Here is a 20160-nt window from a genome sequence, read left to right as displayed (position 1 = left end):
TCCTGCTGAAGTCTGGTTTCTTGGCTGGGAAACTGGCTTCTCTTGTTCCTGCTGGAAAGTATTTACAATGGGGATGTTGTAGTATAGTGGCAAAGTTATTCCAGGACATGTTCACGAGTATAAATAGACATATGAATAGTTATGCTAAAGAATCATAGAAGGCAATGAAACTAAAACCTGCTCATAATAATTTTCAGTCTAGGTTTTGAATTGCTCTATTTGGAGTCCTATGGCCAACTCATCACTAAAGGATGTTGGTATCCCAGACAGGCAAGGACCATCCTCTATTTCTGCTCATGAAATGGCCTTTACGAATAGCTAATTATCTAAATACTTTGAAAAGTTGTGGTGATATACCACACATTATCCTTGTGAAAGCTGTAGGTATGCCAAAATTCCTTTGAGTGCTCTTAACAGAGGCAGGGTCCCTGTGTGGTGTGTTTGCTGTCATGCTGCTGGTCCCAGAGGTGCTGTGTGCAGTAGTGCTGGAGCTCAGGAGAAGCAGTGTCTGCAAGGCATGACTGTCCTGCAGAGCAGGGCAGGGCCTGGAGGCACAGAGGTGAGCAGCTGGAAACAGCTGGGAGGAGAACTGGTCTTTGGTTGCACCATTAGAGTCACCTGAGGACTGGCTGAACCATCCTGCACCACCTTTCCTAAAGTGGTTACTTTGGTGGATACAAAAAGTTGTTCTCAGGAGTTGAATCTGTGATTGCTTCTGTGTACTATCTTCAGGTATTTCTATTGCTCAGGAAGAATTTTTTTTTTTAACTGCCCTGTTCGCTAACAAAAATACAGAAATCTTAAGCAATGTGTAACCCATTTTAGATTTTGATATGAGGCCCTGTGTAATTAAATCTAATGGCACCTAAATCTAATGGTTTTCTGTAGCTGATATTCTAGCATATTTACTTATTAGAAAAATGGTACTGTGACCTTTTCTTTTGATCCCTTTCAGACCTAACCATAAGATTTAGATGTACTCTTATTACCAAAGTTATTTCCTGTGTTCTGCTGCTTGTCTTTACATCTCTTATGTATATCTACTTCTTTTAAAACTCTGGTAATTACAGAAAAAATTAACAATACAAAGATAACAAATAATAGCCATTTTTTATTAAAGATAAATTTTTCTTTCTTTTTCTTTCAGTTGCTGCTCTACCTTCCTGAAAAAAACACCCCAACAAACAGATCTACAGGAAAATCATGCAGATACTATTGACTTGTCAGAAACATTCCATTAAGTAAATGATTAAAAATTAAGCAATTCCTTTGTCTTTACAAATTAATGTGTTTGTAATGCACTGTTATATAATATATACAAGTATGTGCAAATAAATATGTAGTTCCTGCTCATATTACTGTGTTTGCCATCATTGCTATGTTTTTCCCAGAAACAAATTTGAAGTCCCTCTGGCTTCTTCCCTTTTCTGAGTTAACCAGAGTCTTGGGCAGGATGCCAAGCAGACGAGATTTCTAACTCCTAACTAGTTTGTGCTTATTGTCCCCCCATGCCTTTGGTGTGTTACCTTTTTCTCACACAGAGACAGAGTTTTAGTGCATTGGTGTGAACCTTGAGTCAAAATAAGGTGCTCCAGCCTGTGTCCACCAGTACATAGTACCTCACCAGCCAGTGCTCATCTTAGATCTCCAAATCCCCTCTGTACTTCCGTGGCACGTATGTGCCAGACAGTGTGACAGACTGTTGATATTATGGATGTTGCTAAAACGCTAGCTTTAGATTGTGAAAAAGGAGATAATACCACCATTTATTTCCAAGTTCCTATTGGTGAGAAAAGAGACATATCTCCCCAGTCCCTCATGAGGCGTATTGAGCTTGTTATTTGAACTATTACTTCAGTGCAGCAGAAAAGTCTAGGTGAGAGGTGAGAGCCCACTACCAGTCATATAGGCACTGTGCAGTTCTGCAGAGAGAACTTGCCCTTTATGTAGGTATTTAACATTAGGAAACATTTGTTCACAAGAGCAAAAAGACCCAGTGGAAAGGCATCTTTTCAACTGGCATATTTTCAACTATTTCTGATGAATTAAACTGACCTTTAGAAATACACGTCTGGGCTGGCACCGAAGCCAGAGTTTCTATTTTTTCGGCGCGTGTGTGTGTACACGAAGGGAGCAGTGAGCAGGGCTGGGAGCTATTGTTTGTGGCCAGGCAGGTGCAGCGGCTCGGCGTGCCCAGCGCTGGGTGATGGAAGCTCCCCCGCGCGGAGCCGCGCACAGAGCGGGGCCCGCAGCGCTGCCAAGGCGCTCGGGGCAGGGAGCACCGCCATCTTCCCCACGGCTGCTCCAGCATTTCGGTGATCTGAAAGGTCATGCTGAATTATAACAGTATCTGTAGACATCATAATAATATCTGCAGACAGCCCACTGGGGGAAAGAAGTGGGGGAAACTCTTTGGTTGTTTGGTGGGTTGGTTTCTTTCCAAGGAAAACATTCCAAGCTTAACGTTTTTATTTTAAAGACTAGCGCAGATAGAAAAAATTCAGATTTTTGTTACCTAAATGAAATTTTATATACATTCACAGACTTCTGTCTTGTATCCAGTTGTCTTATAAGAATTTGTTGTTATTACAAACAAATCAACTTGGCAACAAAAGGTCATACATTTAGTACTTAGACTGAAGACCATACCTTCAGAGAAACTCAGATTGTGTTCATAAACTGGAGGGATTAATTTTTTTTTTTTTTTTGAGAAAACTTCAGCATATTAACTGGTGGATGTATTGAAAATCCACACTTGGAAAATCTTTGAAAAACCTGGAAAATACTGGTTTGGAGCTATTAGAAGCTGAGGCCCACATTCTTTTGAAGGTGGAGCATGTCAGAGGAGAGAACTCCAATAGTGTTTCCAAAGCTTGCTTTACAACATAAGTGATAGAAAATATCAGTTCCAAAGCCCTGATTCATCTTGATTTGGCCCATCTGAATGAAATATGTAAATTAGAACTAATATTGTCATATCAGCTCTCTCTACACAGAGTACTGAGAGTAAGAAGCACTCCAGGTAGTAAGGTAGTAACTTCCAACAGGAAAACCTTACTCTCTGTAGGTGCTTTATTTAAATTTCAGTCAAATCTGCATACAAGTTCCTTCCCTTCTCTCTACTATCTTCTTTTTTTCATTCCACAGATGGACTTCTGACATTTTTGTACCATCAAAGGTGTGATGGAAAAGAAACGATGTTATGTCTAAAGTGTTGTAGGTCCATTGATGAGAGGACTAGGTGTAGGATCTTGCCACAGGAATGGGACTAATGCCAAGAAGTAGCAATGAAGAAAGAGCACAAAGCCTTTACATATTTATTTGCCTGGTATCTCCTAAACATCATCATCTTCATCATGCATATCATAATGAAGACTCATCATGCTAGAACAAGTACTCAGATCAGACCACAAAGCTGTCAGCTAAACTTCAAATAAATGTTAAGCACAAAACTTTGAAAATTCATTCGGACTTTTGAACTACACTGCAGCATAATGAATATTTTTCTTTTTTTTTTTTTTCTGTGCTAGAAAAGAATAATTGCCTTTGTTGGAACTAACAGTAGCTGGCAGGTATATAAAAATTTTGTTAGTTAAAAGATATTTGAAGGTTGCTTATAATTACCTGTTGTCTCAGTTTATGTGGAAGACTGGGAAGAAAGAAACTCAACTGATGCAAGAAAAAAAATCTTCAATCTATTTGGTTAGATTGATTAGTTAGATTAGTTGATTAGTTGATTTGGTTAGATTGATTAGCAGGAGATAAAGAATATTAGTATAAGAAACAGCATATGTGTTGCATGTTTGGAGTGGAGCAACAGATTGTTTCAGGATAAGTACAGGTATAAATCTTTTGCAATGATTACAAAACCTTGTAACAACCACAAAGAAAAAGAATGTCCATGCTTTTATTTGGCAAGTGAATGCCATTGTGAAATTTCCAACAGGTTCACTCAAAGAGTCAGGAAAAGAGTGCTGCTCTAATGGCTGCCTGTCACTTGTTTGGTGTTCAGCTGTGATGGGAAGATTTCAGGAAAAGACTATGCCTGTTTTTTTTTTTAACTTTCTGAAGCACGAGTTAAAAAAATCTCATGATTTTGTGATCATGAAGGGCAGAAGGACAGGAGCTGGAAAAATTAATGTATACCAGAATCTGCAGAAGCATTAAACAGGCAATTCTCCGTCTGAAGGAAAATGACATAGTATGACACTAAAAACCAGTATTTCCTTACAAACTGACTGTTTTATATTATGTGTTAAAGCAAATGCTTGTAAAATTTAGGAAAAAACACCAACTGTTTAATATAGTGATAAAAAAATGTAGACTAATGCTTAGAAAATTTTTTAAAATCTTTTTATTCTTTTGAGCTAACATGTCCCATATTTTTTTCAACAAACCTGCAGTAATGAGTTGAATTCTGAAATGGTCAGGCAGAAATTAAATTTCCTTATATTGCTGTGTATCTTTATAAGGACAGTATCTGTGACAAAAGGGAATGCAAAAGAAAGGATATAATCTATGTTTATTCTTAAGGGAACCTGTATTCTGCCTACATATGTTGATAAAGGTACTATTGCCTCCTACCTGGTATCTCATTTTTAAGTTCTTTCAATTGCCAGGTGACTGTTTCGTTTTCATCACTGGGAATAGCAAAATATTTTAGATGATGCACTGCAATATCAATCCACTACATAGAAAGCCAGAGGTACACTACCTAAGTGAAAATTCTGTATTAAAATACTGGAATTTTTTTTCAGAACAATAAGCCTAGGATAACAACTTCTATTTATAAGAGTAATTTATCTAGATTTTGAAAAATAACTACAAAAGATTTGAGGTGCGGTGTCGCACTACTACGAAAAGAAAAACCACTTCTTCTTGGGCCATTAGTGGTGGCTATTCTAAAGTTATCAGTCAACTGAGTTCATTTAGTCTATGAAATTAAAAAAAAAGGCAGATAAAGGCTCTTTACACATAGGTAAAAGAAGTACAAAGAGGTAGAAATAAGATTGTCTATCTTAGCACATGCAAGCGGGGATTGCAGTAAAGCAATGTTTCCTCAGATCACTGTCTACACTTAAAGTGACACATGTTCAATGACAGAAGGGAATGCCAAAGAGAAGAGAGGATCTGTGAGTGGATGGGAAATAGATGAGAGCATTTTCCCATCTAATCAATCTATCTTCCAAAAATCAAATATAAGAAAGGAAATTTAAGTCAGCTGTAGGAGCATTCAGCCTGCCTCAGAGCAGAAGCTTTAGACATTTTATCAGGGTTAAGATGGATAAAGATCAGACACAGAAAAAACTCACCCCAAAACCTAAAAATTGGCCTACTTGGTTTATTCTTCTGGGAATTTCTGGGAACTTCTGAAAGAACAGTGTCCTTGGCGGTTATTCACACCAAAGAGCTTTTCCTGAGGCCTCTCTACAGCCATTCTCTGTCTCAAGAATAGCTTGAGAATGGCTACAGCAGGTGGTAAAAGCTTTCTGGTAATATTTTATTCCACTGTGTTTCCAGGTGATAATTGAGGAGCACAGTTCATTCTTATAGCTCTGTGATTTTCCTGGCTCTTCTGCAGTATTTGTAATCTGGAAATTTTCTATGTGAACTCTTTGCACACATACTTCTTCCTACTTCTGCCCTCAGCCCTTACTGGTGTTCCCAGTTTGGAGCTGTTGTTGACCCCAGACAGCTGCAGAGGCTGAGGCCCCATCACCATTGCTATTGCTAATCAGCTATGTGAAGGACAATTTTTAAATTGCCCAAGATGAATTGTGTGTTTTTGCTTTCAGTTGTGTGTCCAAAACCTGCAAAGCAGATCTGTATCTAAGAGATAAAAACAAAAAACATAGAATAAATCTGAAGTTATGCTACTCCAGACATTAACATTTCAGATTAAAACTAGTACCTTCCAGGAAGATGGGCAAATAAGGTGGGTGAAAATCATCCTAGGAAAATTCCAACAAAAATACTCAGAATTGTGCCAAGAGCAAGACTGACACTATAAATCTTAATTAATTCAAAGATTATACATTAACATAGTCCACCCAAAATTTTCCTATTCTCCAGTAAACCATTAAACAATATTTGTAAAATGCTTTCAAGAGTACAAGCACTGTTTAAATACCACATATTAGTCATTAATACTATGGGTAGTGTCGTCGACTTGATTTGAAGAGTTCTGTGTGATGACTGTTTTAAAATAAATTATTGGTGAAATGGCAACTCAACAGTGTATGAAAGGAAGCTCAAAACATTCAATCAACACAGTGTTCTACATTCTTCTTGAAAACACACTGATTTTTACTTTTTCCATGTCTTTCTTCTATTAAATGAAAACATCTGTCTGGGATTTCTGAAAATCTGGAGAACAAATGGAAGTGAGGCACAGCATTCCTATCTTTCAATTGCACTTTTTTAAAATTGCAGATCAGACTACAATCCAAGATCCAGGTGCAATGATGTGTTTAAAGGAGAGGGCCCAAAACAATCCACACATGAAATGTGTGAGAGCATGTCTATACCACTCTGGAGCAACAAAGGGCCAAGATTGCTCTGTTAGGTCCAGAGGGACCCTTCCACCCAAACCTCACAGCTCAGCACCCTCACATGGAGTCTTGATGCCAATAAGGTGGGGTTAGACCACTGCTGTGCCCCAGTAAGGAAGCCACATGTCCTTGCTATCAATGCTTAGCGATAGTACTCATCCAATTTTTTATCATTTATTTTGCTCAGTATAAAAGTGAGAGATGGTTTTAGAAGCCAGATTCCGATTTGGAACTGGTTTTCTTCACAGGAGAAGGAGGATTCTTACTGCAGATTAATTCAAGCCCTTTTTGGTTTCTGCCATTCAGTGGTTTCACTCTCCAGGCTCCTGGGTGTTCACTCTTGATCATTCTTCTACCAGAATAATGTATTGAATTTTGATTATATTTACAAATAGAATTTTAAAACAGTGCCCATGAAAAATCTGAAATTAAAGATTGAGTACATGTGATTCATACATCACGAAGCATGATTTTAAATTCAGAAATTCCCTTTTGAAAAAACCCTTCTGTTTCTTAAATTAAAGAGAAAAAAACATATTCGTAGTGTAGACTAAGAAAGAAATAATTTTTTAACTAATTATACATTAATAAAAAGCTGTTGTACATCTTATTCCAGTTTTCTTATGTCAGATTATTTTACAATTAGATTACAGGAAGTTGATTGTTAGGATACTGTTTCTTCTCATATTCGTTCTGTTTTCCTCTACTTTTTTTCTTAAGTAACTTCTTAAATACATTCCTCAGCATGTAATTTAATAATATAATTCTTGTAATACACTAAGATGCAAGGAATCCAGACTTTTAATTTGAAATTTATAGGTTTGTAAATAGATTATCTATTTTCATAATTCTGAGAAATGGACACTTGTTCTTTTCAAGATATTCTCAAGATCGAATTTGGTCTTAATTTATATTATGCAAGTAGTGCCAAGTAGTGCCATTGCTTTTAATAACAAAACTTTTAGTGGTGCAAAATGTCCAAGCAAGGTCTAATGAGGGAAGGAAGTTTTAACCCAATTAAAGAAGATAATGATATTGTGATATTGTGCTTCTTGACATAATGCGAGCATTTTCTTTCCTGCTCCTGCTCTTAAGCATCTTTAATGAACACACCTGCTTTATTAAACAGTTTGCTGTTCCTAAAAAGAAATCTTAAGTTCCTACAGAAAAAAAGTGTACAGATGTCATGGTGGTAGTAATACCAGTCTGGTATTACTACCAGTATTGGTCACATAATATTACCAGTTATTGGTCACATAAATTCCAGAATTTCATTAGAAGTTCAAATGATTTATTTTAAAAGAATCCCGTGCAATAACAAAGCTTGGCTTCAAATCTTGAAGTCTGAAAAGGGATCTGAAAAGAACATTTAGTGTTTAATTGTTTCATCCCAAATTAAGTAACACAGTTGCTGTGAGACAAAGGAGATTCTGCAATAGTAGTCCAGCCAAAATACATGACCTTTGCTCCAGACAGGGGTGACAGATAATTAGATGCAATACCTACTAGAATAACACTTTAGAATTGAGAAATCAAAATTGCAAAATGATACTTAATAAAGCCCAATGGTCATTAACTATTTAATACTCACAACACTTTTATGAGAGAAGGTAATTGTATTTTCCATTTACATTAAGTTCTTCATGCAAAATTCATAAAGGAAATCAGCATATTCTAAGACACATGTAAGAAGATGAGCCTTATCCTTGGCATGATGGCTCTGCACTGCTCTTTTACCAGTCTCAAAAGCCTGATAGAAAGAAAAAGAAAAAGGAGAGGTGAGGTGAGGAAGAATGGAGTGAGGTAAAGGAATTCTGGTGGAAAGCACTGGGTAAAGGTTCCCAAGGTTACAGCACATGCACTTGATGCCAAGGTTCTCGTGGGAGGACAGGTACAGAAATTGAACAAAAGGGGAACCAGGGTCAACTGTATGACCTTAATTCAGATGTGTAGTTACCCTTTTTATAGATGAGTGGGAAGGTCTTGACTTTTTTCCTTGATACCATTCACAATTGGTAAACTTTACTACCAGGCACTGCAGATTTTTAACGCAGGTGTTACAGCCAACTCTGAGGCACAGAGCTTCTTGCAATACTTGAGAAGTGTCAGGGCCAAGTTGCAAAGCTTTTTAATCCCTTCTAAAAGTATTTCTGCAGGATGCTGTAATCCAGCTCTCAGGTATTTACAGTATATATACAGCTTTATTATCTCTGTTCCACTGTTGAGCATACAGAAGTGGAGATGTTGACTGACTTGCCCAGGGCCAAGAAACATCATGATGACAAATGTTTTCCTAGTTTCCATTGCCATTGCACTCATGATATGAAACTGGAAAAAGAAGAGATTCAGAAAATATTATTTTGTTATCTGTGAATTCTCTTACACTGGACTTTTCAATTTACATTGTTATTAGCAAAATATTGCCTGTACTTTTTAATAAGAAGAAAATCCAACCAACCAAACGAACCCAAACAACCTAGAATGTGTTTTTTTTACAGTAAATTGAGATGTCCTTGATTTGAGAAAAGACAGGATAGTAGTATCACCTTTGTACAATTTTATGTTAACAATTTGAAAAAGATAAATCTTGGTATTGTGCTAGATATACTTTTCTTGTTATTCTATGCGTTACTTACTACATCCATAATCTTTATTATTCTTTTATGTGGTTGTAAATAAATTCCCAAATTCCTAATTAGACATATATATTTTTAACTGTGTTGGTAAAAATGTCTTCCCCTTACTTCCTCAAATAGTAGCAGCCTCAAACCACATGTTAGTGATATACCTTCCTAAGGTGCAAGACAGAAAATTCATGTCTTGTTTCTTTACTCTGCCAGTGCAGGTTCCCATTCTGGGAAAGAAAACATTTCCAGTTTTCCATTGGGATTTTATATTCACATCTAGCCTTGGAATTTCCCAGCAATATCAGATTTGTAAACCACAAAATTTTGCAGTTCAAGAATTAAAATAAAAAAAATTTAATAGGTTTTGTAATATGTGATGAAACTTCTAGAAAAAGGTCTGATGGTGTCTGAGGAAATTGGTTTTATAGATGAAAGGCTACAACAAGCACTCACAATAAAAATGCAAATGCTTTAAAGTATTCTAAAATGTCATTTTGTAATAAAGGTGTGTTTGCCACCCATATAATATAATATTTTAGTCTAGTGTAATGTTTTATTGCTAGTAATTTGGTTTTCCAGTTGGAAGGTAATGAAGCCTGCCCAAAATGATTTATAAACACATATATATAAATATATTGTGGGACTCCTTGTATGAAAATAACTCTAGCTATTCAGCTGAGATCAGTCCTTTCATAAGTCCTTCTCAGAACTTGGCTGCTATGAAAGAGTCTGATTTTCATTTGGGAAATGTATGTGTAATAAATTAAATTCACTCTTTAGATGTCATTGTGGATGTTGTAGATTTTTCCTTTCTATCCCCTGACAGTTATTTTAAAAATATCTGTTATTACAAGATACATTTTTGTCATATGTCAAACAACACAGATTTAACAAAAAGTTTTCTACAACAATATTTTATTTCATTTCTTCTTGCCTGTAGTAATACAGCAGGAAAAAGAAGAAGAACAACAAGCTATTATGGGGTGACCTAAATTGGTATTAGGTGATTGCCTAACATGAAACCTTCATCCGTATAGGATCAGAGATTCCTGTACATGTTTGCATCAAGTGTGGTGAAAATACAACTTCAGGAAATAGCTACCACCCTATCCTCATCTACTCGGCTGAACAATGATGTTGTTGATGGTAACTGAAAGTGACAAACAAATTAATAGACAGTTGTAGAAAAATACTGGAAAGATATGAGTTTGCTTGGTTGCCCAAACTTTGCAAAACAAAGACAGTCTGTCAACCATAATTTGAAAAAACATTGTGGTTGGTTTGTGTGTGGGTTAACAGCATGAATGGCACCTAAAGTTATTACAGAGATTACAAAAGTGAAACTGAATAGTGCATTAAAGCTCATAACTGTTAGTTCTGGTCACAGGGCAATATTCTGTAATATTACCAACATCGACTCTTTTGTATTAAGCAATGGAAATAAAAGGGCACAACCCAATTTCACAATTTATTACGGTCTCCAGATTTGTCAAATAATTTCAAACTATGCTCTTTCTGTACTTTAAGTTTCCCTGCTTTAATTTAAAAACTAATGCTTTGGTTTTTATAGCTCCTTCTATATTCTTTTTGCCTGAAAAATGATCTCTTTTTCCATTTGTTTGGTGTTGTTAGCTACCGTCACCGTCCAAGATACTTTGAGAATGGACTTATGAACTTGATGCATGTTGAAAAAGGCACTGCATGGACCATACCTCACCTACAAAGCAAATTAGTTGTAGCATCTGTTTCTCTTTGATAAATGTATCTGATGTTTTTGAAAAAGTAAGCTAGCATTTTTTCACGGTAGTAAAGTTACCACTTTGATGTAATAGAAAACATCTGTCTTTTATTTGAAGAGGTACCAGAGGTTCATTTGTTTGTTTTTACAGAACAGTAAAACTCAACTTTCAGGCAGAAAATTTCCAGCTGACTTGGGCAACAGCAAAAATTTATGAGAGTAGTGCTAGAGGGTTTTTGCCACAGCTGTCTGTAAATGGCTGTGTATTGCAAGCTCACATTCCAGAATTAGTGCAAGGGCTTTCCTCACTCCTATTCCCCTCACTCCAGGAGTGGGGAGAGAATTTCCTTTGCATTTTAGCAGTGCTAAGTTACTTTCTCTTTAGAAATGTTCCTGACATAGCATTCTGCTTACTGTAGGTAATGACTAAGTTTGGAGACTGAGCCTCCCATGCAACAGCCAAGGCATGATCTGAACTCCCCACTTGGACTGTATGTTTTTTATTTCTTCCTACAAAGCAAATGATTCACTGAGTTTGCATCCATCATAATGCATGGGACCTGATAAGATACATCTGTGGATCCTAAGGGAACTGCCATATTAAGTGGTTAAACCACCATCCATTGTATTTGAGAAGTTGTGGCAATCCAGGAAAGATGTTCCTTTCTAGAAAAGGGGAAACATAAATCCAATTAAAAAAAACCAAAAAACAAATAAAAACTAACAAAACAGGAAGACCTGGGGAACTTCAGGCCAGTGAGATTCATGTCTCTGCCTGGCAAGCCAGAGTAGATTGTCACAGACATCTTTTGTGAAAAATCCTTTCTTTAGGATTTTTCCCTCTTCTGAGAGGCTGAGGCCCCAGAAGGGGAATGCAAACAATGGTTATCTGCTGCTGTGAAATGCAACAGGTGCACCTGTGATTGGCCCATGTTCCATGTTTACAATTAAGGGCCAATCAAAGACCAAGCTCTCTCTGGGACAGAATCAGAGAGAGCTCCTTTGTTGATTCATTCCTTTTCTATTCTTAGCTTAGCAGCTTCTGAACTTTTCTCTCTATTCCTTTTAGTATAGTCTTAATGTATTATATATCTTGAAATAATAAATCCAGCCTTCTGATCATGGAGTCAAGATTCTCGTCTATCTCTTCACCCTGAGGAACCCTTGCAAGCCCGACAACAGTAGATCACCCTGGAAATTATGCTCAGGCTCCTGGAAAGAAGGATGTGATTTGTGACAGCAACATGGCTTCATGAAGGGCAAATTGTGCCTGACAAATTTTGTTGGCCTTTTTCAATGTGGTTACAGTGTTGGCGGAAAAGAGAAAAGCAACTTATGTCATCTACCTGGACTTTTGCAAAGGAGGGAAGGGATGCCATCCAGTGGGACACTGGACAGCTGTGATGGGATTTTGAGCAACAAGGTCTAGTGGAAGATGTTCCTAGCCATGGAAGGGAGTTTGGAACTAGGTGATGTCTAAGGTCCCATCCAACTGTTCTATGATAATCAAAGTTTTTTCTTTTACTTCTGCCAGGATATATCTGTGGGCACATCCCCAAATGAGAACTTTATACTGTTAGAAGGAAAATCAGAAAATGGGCTCACACTACAGTGTTTTTCAGGGCTGATTTTAAAGAAGTTTAAACTGTTGATAATTTTGTATTTCCCTGAGACACAAATTACTTGAAAATTGGAAGGTCATGGGAAAACATAATTGTACCCTTACCCATTTCTCATTTTCTCTCACTGTTATGTTTAATCATTCAACTTTTTCTAATCTTCTGACAATCTGAAATAAATATAATCACAAACACACCTGAAATCAATGTCACATAGCTGATCAGCATTGGAGGTACATAAAACTGTAAAGAATTAACAGAATGATGCCGTTGTCAACAGTAAGAGGTAGACCTCTCCTGGAGGCAATTTCAAGATTTCTCAGGCTTGCCTGCTTAGGATGTCTGTCTCTTCTGGCAATAAAAGCAGCCTATAGTGTTGGAGCCTTTCACCAAAACTGGCCTTGGTGAACAGCCTCTGTCCTACACCAAAGCAGGGTATGACAAGGCAGGGACATCTCTGATTACACAACTTTTGTTCCTGTGTACTTTAGGGAAGTTACTTTTATAACAAAACATGTATGCCTTCTAAGCACATTAAAAGGTCATTCTCTGTTGTAAAATTTTCTTAGCCTTAGGAGAAACTATAGGGTTAAGACCCCTATTGTAAAAATAGCCACTGAGGCTAGCCTTTTGTCACTCACTTGGCGTGGTACAGCACTCATTTAGCCCAGCTGTTAAGGACAATTTAGCAAAGTATTTAAACATACCCTATCTGCAGCCAGAGGGTATAAAATGGTAGAATAGATTTTCCTTTGGTCCCCTGAGAAGGAGCAAGGCAGTCTGACCCTGGTCCTCCCATTTTGTCCCTAAGCATCTGCAGAGCTGCATTAAAGAGAGGTCTGTTACATCAGGTCAGGCAGAGATAATGTCGCTGCCTGACCTGATGTAACAGAAACTGCATGTCCACAGACACATGTACACACACATATGATAAACATTTTGAAATATGGATGTCCCCTTACAGGGCAATCCTGTTAAAACTCAGCACTGCTGGCAGAACACTCCATGTTCTCTGATTCCAGAACACTTTGCAAATGAACTAAAATACTCCAAACATACTCTTAACAATTCCTCGTCTATGTACCATATTATTCTGAACACTGTGGAGCACTCCTGTTATTCTTGGGCCTCCTCACAGATGCAGGGACTGAGACGTAAGGTCTGGAGCCTATAAATACATGCTTTCATACTTTATCACTGCTTCTTTCATTTACATGGAAAAAAATACAGGGAAAAAGGCAATTTTCCTCAGGCAGCCAGAGTACTTGGACAGGAGCATTGTTGTAGAGTCATAAAAATGTAATTCTTTATTTTTTTCTTAATATTTTTAAGTTCAGAGTAAGTTTTCTCTCATAGTGTAGACTTTGTGATAACAGTTCCAGTTCAGGATGGGAAAAATGTCGTATTGGGAAAATGTGTAGACAGATCCATCAGATAACAAATAACTGAGTAGAAAGTGAATTGAGAGTGACAGCAGCAGCCCACTGGGGGTAACAAGCTAAAAAGACAGGAAGCCAGCGAGACATGACAAAGACAGTAAATGAAATTAATCTTCTTACTGCTGACAACAAATTTCAGGCCAGCCGCAGCGACCCAGCTTTGAATTACCCCCAATTATATTCTGGTTAAATACATTTCCAAATTAACAGGAACTTGCTGTAGGTTTCAATCAACTGGATTTGCGATACACAAGAATAAAGAGTAGGGTTTTTCTAGATAGGGTAGTAGATAAATTTTCTATAACCCATTAGGCTTGTTGTACTTGTCTTCCATTAATTTTTTTTTATTTAAGTCTCTTGGCTTAATGTGAGACTAGCATGCAAGCTACAATTGTATTTCATTTCCCTCAAGAGACTTCTGTGAGTGGTCACTTTTGCAGAGTAGCAAGCAAACACAAATCAGAACTAAATGTCTGTTTTAAGTAAGGCATGATCTTCAATGTCTTTACACTGTCATGATCACAACTGATAAAGAGAATCAAAGTCCAGAAGCACAACACAGGATGGAAAGATCTGACTTTAAATTAGACATGCACCGATTGAATCTAAAGTATGAATAACTGGAAACAATCCCACTTGCTTTGACAGGAATAATTGCTTTTATTGGTGCTCTTCCTCTGCTTAGTTTGCCTGGTATTTCTCTATCAGTCATCCATGACATGAAATTGTTTCTAAAGAGATAATCTAAAGAACACAGTACTCACTACTAATATGTATACTGCTCATCTTTATAAATGAATATGTTGAATTTCAATGAAAAATATTTCAAAACGAGATCTGTGAAACATAATATATCAACCAAATTTTTCTCTTTATATGTTGACCTAAATGAGAATCTGTCCCAATATATCTGGTCAACACAGACATCACTAATAAACTAATGAAAAAAAAAGAGAGCATTTTATGCCAGTCTTATTTTCTGTTATTATTTCTTTTTGGAGAATTATTTTCTTTTTCTATTTTGTTTTATTAATTCTTCCATGAACATACAGCTATTGACCATTGCTTTTGTCACACAGATAAAATGACCATCTGTCAGAATTTTGGTTTTTAAAGTGTTGCTTTCATAGAAAAAATTTTCTAAAAATTAGCTTTGACATATGAGGGATACAGAGGCTCAAAGTTTCACCCAACACACCTTTGTGTGTGCTCATGCATAAAAATGGACATACACTTCCCTGGGAGAAATAAAGAACCATTTACTGTAGATGACAATGGATACCTTTACAAAAAGGTTAGACAAACATCTTCCAGGATTGCCATAGGAAAAAGCAGATCAAACCAAGCAGATGGACTAGATGACCTTCATACATTTTTTTCATGATTTTTCATGATTCTGCAAAACATAACATGCTTCTGCAGAAGCACTGATTTCATATCATAGGATAGCATCATTTTCTCTCACTGGGACAACAGCCTGAATTATTTCATAAATTCATCCAATGACAGAGCTGTTGCCAGAAATGCATTGACTTCAAATTCCCCAAAAAGCTAGGAATGCTCTGAAGCAAAATGTCATCTGAAAAGCACTATGTTTGATTTCTCTTAGTAAGCATTAAAAATAGGGCTGGTTGAGCTGCATGAGCACATGTGATTACAGAATAACAATTCAAAATTAGGTAGTTATATAGAAAAAACAGTTTTCAATGTAAAAATAAATTTCAAGATCAAATAAATATCAGGCAGTAGAAAAAAATCCCTGTAAAAGCAATAGGAACACCTTCTCACATGTATGAATTCCATAATCTCACATGAATTCTATAATGAGATCAAAGCTGAAAAAGAGTTTTCAAAAAAGTGTTTTAAGAACAATCACTTGCTAGGCAGTGACAGATAGAGGTTAATAATATTCCAAGGCATCTCTTCTCTTATCCTGTGACTGTCTGTTCCAGTTGGAAAGCAAAATATAAGGCACCCAACAACACAATTCTCAATCTGACCAGGAAATGTAAAACATATGTTGGAGATCTTGGGTGAGGTTCAGGGTTGGCAAATCTACTCACAGTCTGTGTGTAAAGGGCTGACCCCTCATCCCAAGGGTAAGAACTTTCTTGCTCCAGACAAAGCATTGTTGCAGGTAGTGATTACATGCAATAGATGCTACGTAGGTTACACAATGATTTGAGGAATTTGTCTTCCTGAACAAGACACATGAAAATAGGAAGAAAGTTCCAGGTATTTAATTTTTTCTCTTTTTAGTAGAGGCATCTATAACAACTTCAAAAGAACAGCAAGTTTTAAAATCAAGCAACATTTAACTTTTTTTTTTTTAAGTTAGGGCAATTTTTTAGTTTACTCTTAACACCAGATATCTGAAATGATAGTAAAGGATTAACGATTTTTTACAACAGCTGATAAGTAAAATGCTATGTATCTCCTAATAATTCAACAGATTTTTCAGCAAATATTTTCCATTTGAGGCTAAGATATCCCTCAAGTCCTACTCAAACTGTCAAAAAGGCGTAGAAAAGGGTGAGATTATTATTGTTGTATTGTTGTATTTCTTGTATAACGTAGAAATTTTATAAGAAAAGAATAAAATGTTTTAAATAAACAGGATCATCATTAAAAGTTTGTGTAACACTTTACATAGTCAGAGACCTTACGCAGCAAAAGAGTGCAACAAGAAAATCCTTGGCTCAACTGGGTTTCAGATATATTTTAATTCCAGGTTCTAGCAACACCAAATAGTGGATTAGAGTGCTGCTAATCAGTAATTGCAGAATAATATATTTTACTAATAAAATAAAAAGACAAGCCTATTATAATTTATGGGTCAAGTTTGCATGTAAGGGTGTTTCACTCAATGCCTTCAGATTCCTTGTCATATATGAGAGTTGAATTTTACTTTAAGGCCCTATCTGGGACCTAATTCTGGTTTTGCCTTAGAGGGACAAAAAGCAAAGGAGGCAGTCCCTCTATTTTCTTGGCTCAGACTTACTCCAGAGCCTGGACATCTGCAGCAATCCTATTGTACTTTGCTCTTTGCACTGGCAATCTCTTGCAGGGTTTCTGTTTAGTTCCTCCTTGGCAGTGTTAGGTTTGCAGTTGAACTCAATGATCTTAAAGGTCTTTTCCAATCTAAATGGTCCCATGAATGTGTGGCACAGTGGAATGGTCCATTCTCAAGATCAAAATATTTTAAACTAAGACATGATGAAAGTAGCTGCAGCTCCATTCAATTTAATGTTCAACAGTTACAAGAGAATTACAGCAAAGTGGGGGTTTTTAGCCAGGCATGAATTGCATCACATTTATGAAGTTCTCACACAATCACATTTATTATCCACACAGCAGGCATGGATGTACCCTGCCAGAGATGTGGGGGGAAGGAACGACAATAGCATGATCTGACTTCCCAGGAACAGCAGCACAAACACAACACCCTCAACTTCTTCAGTATTTGTTGCCCAGGATTGTTAGTTTTGGTCTAGCCTTGATAAATTTGACAGTTTATTTATTTCAGCTGAGATATGGAGAAACTTTGCCAAACCTTATCTGAATTAAACATAAGAATCCTTTGTGAAAAAGAATGAGCTAGAAATGTTGACCTATATCTTCATGTATAATTTGATTTCATTTTCAGTCTAGACCACAGCCAAGCAGGCCAGTAAGTGAATAAAAAAAGGAGGGGAGTAGAGATGGAAAAAGTTCTTGGTAGGAAAATACTAAACCTAGTTTTAATCTCTGGAAACTTCTATATATCAAAAATTCAATATTTGGTTAAAGTAAAAATAATTTGCTATTTTTTATAAGTATCCTGTTTTCTTAGGTCTCTAAAATATGATGAAAAGTTTAAACTTTAAGTTGTAGATTTATTATATTATGCTTGAATTATTTGATAAATGAAGACTTGTCTTTATTTTATCTATCACCTGGGGAAAAGGTCTGTTTAGAATAGTCTGGTGATTTACATTAAAAAGTTTACAGAAAGTATCTGCAACCTATTTTGCCTGATTGAATTTTCAATTTTTTTTACTCTTCAAAATTACCTGAAAGCCAGATAAATTTAAAGATAGCTAACTTTGCAAGGTTTGTGTATTATGTATTCTAGTAAATTTATATGATATTGAATGCTCACCATGTTCTCCTGATAGTGTAATAATAATGAAGTACAATGGAAGACAAGCGGCATTGGCTTTCCTCAAGTGTGGGGTATGACTCACCAACACATGTACATCTGAAAATCTGTGAAAATATTCAGACCTTTTGCAAGGAGATTTTCAAACTGTTGGTTTCAGACAAGAGTCCACTGGAGGCTTTTCAAGAGCCTAAAATATCTACCTTGGTTCTACTTATGTCTTCCAGTCCTGGGATTTCTTCCAGTGCAGAAACAAATGATGTGCTATCAACCCTCCTAAGGCCAAGCTGTGACTCTGTGTGCAGGGTTCTGCCACCACTGAAACCTCTCCAGCTGTGGGGTCAGTTGGGTTCACACCGCCAAGCTGAGGACTCCTGATGGCAGTGGCAACTACAGGTCACCTTCTTCTAGGTCCTTGGTGCCCAAAATTGCTTCCATTGAGAATCCAAACACCATCCACAGCCTAAAATGCCAATGTAGCCATAAAAAAGAGACTTTGATTTAAGAGCTTGGTTCCTGCTTAGCATGCAGGGGTCCTGCTCCCTGCACTGTTTTTCCTGGGAGCAGGGGTGTCTGCCTCAGCAGCTGGGCGAGCTCTGGCAGCCTGTGTCTGCAGGGGAAGCTGCACTTGCAGAAGCTCCTGGCCTGGAGTGCCTGCCACAGCCACAGACAGTGCAGGGCAGCCTCACAGCCCTGCTCTTGGTAGCAGGACTGGCTGCAGCAAGCCCAAAGAGGAACGGCAGAAACACATTTCAGAGCTTGGGATAACAAAGGCAGCTACAGATGCGTTAAATAAGCTGTGAGCAGGGACCAGATGTAAACTCCTTTTCAATTCTAAACATCTCCTGTGCCAAGTATTCTAACTTGACCACCCCGTAGCTGTTTGAAGCAAATGGAACTCATTTTTCTCTTCTTTCTTTCTTTCTGTTTTTTTTAAACAACAGATGGCAAAGCTATTCAGAGTCTCCGTTTAGACTAAAGTTTGCTGTATTGTAAACAATCATGAACTGAACTTTCAGTCCAACCATTCCCCAGCCCTCAAATATTTTTATGCAACATATGATAAAGTGGTTCTCAGAAAAAGTTCATGTGTTGCTGTTGTTCCATTGTCTAGCTGTTGGGATTAATTGTGTCAGGTGGATGAACAGCCTGCCAAACTCCAAGAAGCCAAAGAGCAAAAGACTTTGTGAGCTTTTTCTATTACCACTTTATTGCAGAGTAAATATCTGTGCAAGAAACTGCAGATTGTCATATTGCCTTAGGGTTCTAGAGTATCAAGAGCAATGTATTACAGTTTTCAAGTTCTGACATAATATGCTTTGTTTATTTACTACTTTGCAGTGGGGCAACTTAACATGACAGCTATGGATATAAAATGATAATAAGTTGATCTACATTTTCTGTTTCTGTATGCTTTTGGAACTTGAACAGGGCTAGCTCATCCTGTTCTTTCTCCAATTTATTGTACAAAATGGCAAGATACTAATTGTGACGATGGTAAAAAATACGTCTTCATGATGAAAATCATCTTACTATTTAAACAATTTTATTTGAGTATTAGTGTCACAAACTGCACTTTTCTTTTTAACATAAGAGACATTTTCCAAAACCAGTGAAGTTTCGCAGCAGAAAATGAACTCCCCAGCCTGAAGTTAAATCTAATGGATTTTCTATTTATAGTGGAAATATTGATATATTTAAATCTCTAGAGGTTTTCACTTTTTTACCATCAAAAAAAAAAACAAATCAAAAATATAAAAACAAGTACAAGTTCTATCTAAAGATAAATAGTCAAAGAAATATTAACACCATATATCTTATGCTTAATAAGATTTAGGTGACAGTTTATGACATCTGTCACACTGGGAGAGAGAAGGAAGAGATCCTGCGTAGCCCTGAACTTTTGCTGTATCATAGGAGAAGAATGTATTTATGCTTCACTGAGTAATGCCAAATAGAAAAGTCTGCTAAATTCTTTGCTCTTCCCTACCTAGATCAATCAATGAAAATCATTACCTAATATGATGATCACCTTGATCACATTG

Source organism: Melospiza melodia, chromosome 4 (genome assembly GCF_035770615.1).
Source record: "Melospiza melodia melodia isolate bMelMel2 chromosome 4, bMelMel2.pri, whole genome shotgun sequence".
In the NCBI taxonomy this organism is placed as follows: domain Eukaryota; kingdom Metazoa; phylum Chordata; class Aves; order Passeriformes; family Passerellidae; genus Melospiza; species Melospiza melodia.
Note: the sequence above shows the minus strand (reverse complement) of the source record.